Source organism: Chinchilla lanigera, unplaced genomic scaffold (genome assembly GCF_000276665.1).
Source record: "Chinchilla lanigera isolate Chin_1 unplaced genomic scaffold, ChiLan1.0 scaffold00018, whole genome shotgun sequence".
Taxonomy (NCBI): domain Eukaryota; kingdom Metazoa; phylum Chordata; class Mammalia; order Rodentia; family Chinchillidae; genus Chinchilla; species Chinchilla lanigera.
In genome coordinates, this window is record NW_004955419.1 from 458034 (window position 1) to 464420 (window position 6387).

A 6387-nucleotide genomic window follows, 5' to 3' on the forward strand; every position below is an offset into this window, starting at 1 on the left:
TCAGCCTTATATTGGGGTTTTTGCCTCATCTTGCATCTGCTGAATTGTTATTTGCTGTTTCTTTGTTATTTTTGAGAGATCTTTTCTTTTATGATCACTAGCTCCAATGCTGTCTTCAAGGTCTGAGAGTCTATCTTCCATTTCATTTAAGCAGTTCTTCCAGCTTTCAATGGAATTTTTCATTTCCTGAATGTCTCTTTGAATCTGTTTCCTGCATTCTATTTCTTGCCTATACTGTTCATTCAAGGTTTCCATCATTTTTCTGTGCCCCTCTATTTTTTATCTATACCTTCTCTTGATATGTGGAGCAATTCTTTCATTATGGTTGACATTTCTTCTTCAACCTTAGCAATTATTTCTGATCTGATTTCCTCCATAGCCTGATGTAGTTGATTCTCTTCTTCAGTTGCTATCATTTCAGCGATTTCAGGTGTGTGACTTCCATGTTCCTCCATGTTGATGTTTCCTGGACTTGTGCTGGGTGGGTTGCTTAGCTGAGATTGCATTTTTCTTCTTCTTTTTGTCATTTTCAAATCTCCCTAGGTTTTGGGGAATTCAGGTTCATTCCTGAGATGGTGGCAGGGAGCAGAACCAGAGGACTAGGGCACTCAGAAAGCTCACTGAAGCCTCCCAAGACCAAGACCTCTGCGGACAGTAGTTACAGGGAGTGGGGCTGGGCAATTTGGATCCCCAGCCAGCTCACCGAGGTTTACTGAGTCAAAGGTCGCTCCCCTGGTGGTGCCAGAGGGCAGAGCCAGAGGATCCAGGGCCCCCAGGCAGCTCACTGAGGCTTCCTGAGTCCAAGGCCCCACCTGTAGTGGCAGGAATGGGCAGAGCCAGAAGATCTGGGCTTCATTTTATTTTTTTAATGGGTTCTCCAGTTTAACTTTTATGTAAGAACATAGCTTTTTTTTACAAACATTTATTTTTTTACCAGTACAAATTTTCAGTATGGTATACAGTGATTACATTCCTCATGGAGACCTGCAGGTACATAACACATCCTAATTCCTTTTTTACAACCCCTTGCCTTCCTCTTCCTTTATTCATTCTCCATCTCTTGGTGTCCATCCCTCTTTAAAATATCTATCTCCCTATTATCTGTTACCTATATTTATTTTGCCCTTTATTTATATTTTGGATTTCTCACATAAGAGAAACCATGTGATATCTCAGCTTGTGTGTCTGATTTATTTCACTTAACATTATGATCTCAAAGTGCATAACACAGTACTCCTTGTGTATAATTACCACATTTTCTTCATCCATTCATCTGTTGATGGACATGTAGGCCACTTACACAATTTGTATATTAAAAACTGGGCTGCTATAAAAGGGGTATGTATGTATGTATTACTAGAATATAATGTCTTTAAATCTTTCAAAGAAGATACATAGAAGTAAAACAGCTGAGTTGGATGGAATTTCTATTTTCAGTTTTTTGAACAATCTCCATATTGACTTCCATAGTAACTGCATTAGTGTACTTTCCTACAAACAATGTAAAAAGTTTCTCTCCACGACCAGCCTAGACCGGCCAGCGTTAGTTATTGTGTGATGTCTTAATGATGATCATTCTTTCTGAAGTAAGAATCTCAATGCACTTTTAATAGAAACAAAGATATGAAACCCATCTCTCTGTGTTCTGGCTACAATATCCTTTGAAACTTTCTGGTTTGCTAGGAGTGGCACACGCCTGTGTTCACAGCACTCAGGAGGCTGAGGTAGGAGGATCTTTGTGAGTTCAAGACCAGCCTGGGCTACAAAGTGAGCTCAAGGCCAGCCTGAACTGCATAGTGAGACCCTGTCTCAAAAAGAAAAAAAAAGGAAACTTTCTGGTCTGAAACATTTCTCATGCTCACTTCAGCAGCACATATACTAAAATTGGAAGTAAACATTTCTGCAACTTGATTAGTTATTATTCAAGGAAGGAAACAACAGTAAGTCACTGTTACAAGCTAAGTTTTCCTTTTTCGTTGTCCCACAGCCAATATTCTTCAATAATAATCACAAAAGTCTTCATCCACACAAATGTCATGTTTGAGGACATCTCCTACCTAAGGTAAAGTTCTATGTTATAATTTCTTGCCGCACTTCTTATTTTCCAGCTCAGAATACTGTATTCACTGAGACAGGTTCAATATTTCAAATGCCATGGTATAGCAAACTTCACAAGCCTGGACTGACCAAATGACTTAACAGAAAACTTGATCTCTGTAGAGTTAAACTTAGTTTTCCACAATAGCAAATGTACAAGTTTTACGCCAGCGTGGGCTACAAAGTGAGGTAAAGTTCAGGCTGAACTGCATAGTGAGACCCTGTATCAAAAAGACAAAACAAAAACAAAACAAAACAAAGAGAATAGTGGAAGTAAAGCCCCTAGGGCTGGAACAAGGTCCTGGGATGGTGGCCACAAGTTGGTTCAGCTTTGCTTCCTACCGAGCAGGGTCAGGGTGCCCTGGAGACCTATCTAGTGGATGGGGTGAGGCAGCACCCTACCCACGAGCTCAGGACCCGCTCTGGTGTTCCTTCCATTAGGCCCTGAGCACACACACATCTCCACCCTGGTCCCTCAGAGTCAGAGTCAGAGCTCGTCAGGACCTGAGCTGCTGACCCACAGCCAGGGCCAACTAGATGAAGGAAAGAGGCACAGTGGGCACACAGAGGGACCCCTTACCTCTGCCACACCATGGAGCTCTGGAAATGTCCTTCCTCTTCCTTGTTTCCTCCCCTTCTTTCTACCTTGCACAATCTTGACCAGGGGTCAAAAAGAGGCAGATATCTCACTATGTGTTTCCAAATGAGTTCCTTACAATTGACTCACTGTTCTTGGATTTAGCAAAGGATGAATCATCCCACTCTAGGGGAGCAGCAGCCAGGTAGCCCATTAATAGATCCCTTGGGCTGGCTCCTCAGGCCTCCACTTCTTTCTCCAACACCTGCAAGCACAGTGACCCCTCTGCAGCCATGGCCCTGAGTCTCCTGTGGCTTGGCCTCACCCTAGTATGGTCCCTGCAGACACAGCCTCTGTGCCCAGGCCCATGCAGATACTTCTGAGCAAAGTATATCTGGAGCCAAACTTCAGGGAAGATCAGGTAAGGGCTGTAGAAGAGCAGCTATGGGAGGACAAGGACAGTAGGAAGAGAGGGGAAGAGAAGCAAGAGACCCAGGGGCAGTGTTGGGTGGGAAGTGCAAGACTCAGAGAGACAGCCACTGCATACCAGGTGGGGACCTCTTCAGTACCTCCATAAAGAGAAGGAAACCAAGGCTCAGGTAGGCCACCAGCCACTAGCCAGGGCCATCTCATCCCTAACAACTCAGGGGTGACTCCTCATCCAGGATCCTCCTGGCCCAGCTCCCTCCAGCTGTTCAGGACAGCCCCATCCCTGGGCCCTGCTCCACCAGCAGGGTCATCCTGAGAGGAGTGCCTCTCGGGCCACCCCTGGGCTCTGTCTGTCAGCAGCCCCTTACAGTTCCAGGGGAAGTGGTATGCCTTGGCTGTAGCAGAGAACTCAATTCAGAATGGAAGTGACAGCCGGTTTTAAATGCACAGCATCACCTTCAAGATGAACGATGACCACAGCTACAATGTCACCACCACATTTCAGAAGTGAGCCTCCACCTCTCGCAGACCAGAGAAGCAGACTGATGTCACAGTTGAGGACTGATCAAAGCTAACGGATACTGCCATTCTTCTCACTGCACAGAATCAAATTTCTTCATGCTTTTCCTCTCTCATTCCTTCTTCTCTTTTTGTCCCTTTCCTTGCCTCCTTCTTTCCTTTCCTCCCTCTCTTTCTCCCTCCCACCCAGCAATATTTATGAGCGGCTCCAGGACAGACACAGTCAGCAGAAAAAAGACAGAGAGTAGGCTGTCCCAGAGGGGAAGGAGGGACACTGGATCCATCTAGGGCTTAGAAGGAAGTGAGCTTTAAAAAGTTAACCTGCCTGTGATCCCAGTAGGCTGGAGTCAATAGGCTAAGCTAGGAGGATCACAAGTTTAGACTCTCTTTTTTAACAAGGTCTCACTATGTAGTTCAGGGTAGCCTTGAATTCACCACGTAACCCAGACCGGCCTCAAACTTGTCGCAAACCTCCTGCCTCAGCTTCCTAGGCACAGGGATTAGAGACAGGTATATGCCACCAGGTCTGGCTCAGTGGATCAAAAGTTTGAAGCCAGCCTGAGCAACATAGTGAGATCCTATCTGAAAATACAAAAAAAAAAATTAAAAAGGGTTAGCAATGTACCTCAGTGCAGTGCACCTGGTTTAAATTCCCACTACCACCAACAACAAAGAAAAGTCTGAGGGTCCCAGCACAAGCTGGTGGACTCTGAGTCAGAGAGCCTCAGTGAACGCCGCCAGCCATCAGTAAGGACACCTGAGCAGGGGCTGACGAGTAGTCAGGAGAGGAGTGCTCCCAGGCCAGGCTATGGGGCATCTCACCTGAGGGAGGGCCTGGCCTGTGTCTCCTGTAAGGGCCAGGAACAGGGTCCAGCAGCTGCAGGGGAGGTTGCAAGAAATGCAAAGGTGAGGCCTGGCAGTCCCAGGTGGGAGATGACAGAGGTGGTACAGGTAAGGACTCGGGGTAGGGGGCTCTAGGCCTACCCACCTGGAGTGTGTTCTTGTTCTGGCCTCTCGGTGGATTGACGTTGGAGCATTTGAGGATCAAGAGGCACAGAGAAGGCAGGTTTAGGGGTTTGGCTCTCAGTTGCCAAGTGTGGGGTACACTCAGGGGAGAGGTCAGGTGAGACCAAAGGCTACAGGAGTGTTTGGATTGGAGCCGACTGGAGGCTCAGTGGAAATGGCCAGGAGAGATGGGAAAGGGGGCAGCCGGATAAGAGCCGGGCCAGAGCCTGGGTCTGTGTGGGGGACGGGAGGCAGCAGAGGAGACAGCGAGTGCTGGAGGGTGGGTTGAGTCACCCCTGCAACAGACCAGCCAGAAGCTCAAGAGGAAGCTCAGGGCCAGGCTGGGACCCAGACACCGTTGTGGAGAGGCTGTCATGGGCTCAGCTGGACTGGGTCCACAGGATCCTGCAGTATCTGTGACCCCATTTGGTGAAGGCAGGGGGACCAAGTCTGTATCCTCTCCCTGCTCACTCCTCTGCCACCTCTCACTCCCACAGGGGCCTGGTCTGTGAACGCTGGATCATGACTTTAGTCCCAAGTTCCACCCCAGGCCAGTTCTGAGGGAGGGGACCCTGGGGTTGGGCTTCAAGTGCAGAGTCTTCCCAAGAGACACAGGCCTCCCACCCCTCCACAGATGCTGTCCTGTGGGGAGAAGCTCCTGTTGATTGTTTGGAGAGGAAGGAGATAGGCCCTTCCTGCCCAGCCAGGGCAGGAATGACCCTCAGTATCCACACTGCAGGTTACCCTGGAATACAGAGCTACACTGTGAGAGTGTCGTCTACTGACTACAATCAGTCTGCCCTGCTGTTCGTCAAGATGCAATTCAAAAATACTCTCTTCTATGAGACCATCCTCTACGGTGGGTTCTCACACCATCCCCTCTGGGACCCGGTTCCTGGTGACACTTGAGGAGGAATGCACTGCGCCTCAAGCCCCCAAAGTCTTCTCCACTTCAAGCTCCCTTCCACGGGAAAAGGCTCTGAGGCTCCACTCACTTTTTCAGCAGTGTTTATGGAGTAACCCTCGGACAGTAGCACACACCTACCATCCCAGCCCTTGGGAGGCCAGGGCAAGGGGATTGTGAGTTTAACGGCAGCCTGTACCACAGAGTAAGATTCCATCCCAAAACAATTTTAAAAAAACAAACCAGAGCTCTTTTCCTCTTGATCATTCACTGCCATCTTGGCCACAAGGAGAACCAAGAAGCTGAATGCTGACCTGAAGGACCACTTCATTGACTTTGCCATGTATATTGGCTTCGATGAGGAAAACATCATCTTCCATGACCCCATTGATGAAGACCAGCTGGAGGGAGGGGGAGGAGGCATGGGATCTGTCCAGTCCTGATGCTGCCCTACCCGAAAAAAGGGACAGGAGGGACTCAGTTACAGAAGAAGTAGTAGCTCCCACGCTGGGGTCCGCACATCCCCAGCAACCCTGGCCCCAATTGCTCCTCCTGATACTTTAGCTAAAGCCTGCATAGATGACAATTTAGGGCCCCATCCAAGTTTCCCCACTCTCATTGCCCTGATGCCATCCTACAACACTTTGGGTCTTGCTGCCCTGAGCCACCTCCTCTCCATACTTTGGGTTGTGCTGTCCTGGGCCATCTCTCCCTTCACTGGGAATTTGCTAATTCCTGGTGTGGGTGATGTCCTTCCTTTCAAGTGGTCTGGCCTGAATACAAGGAGCCTCCATATCCTCTGTAGCTGGGCCAGACAAGGGCTGAGGAAACCAGAGGCAGGCATGTCTCTCTCTCT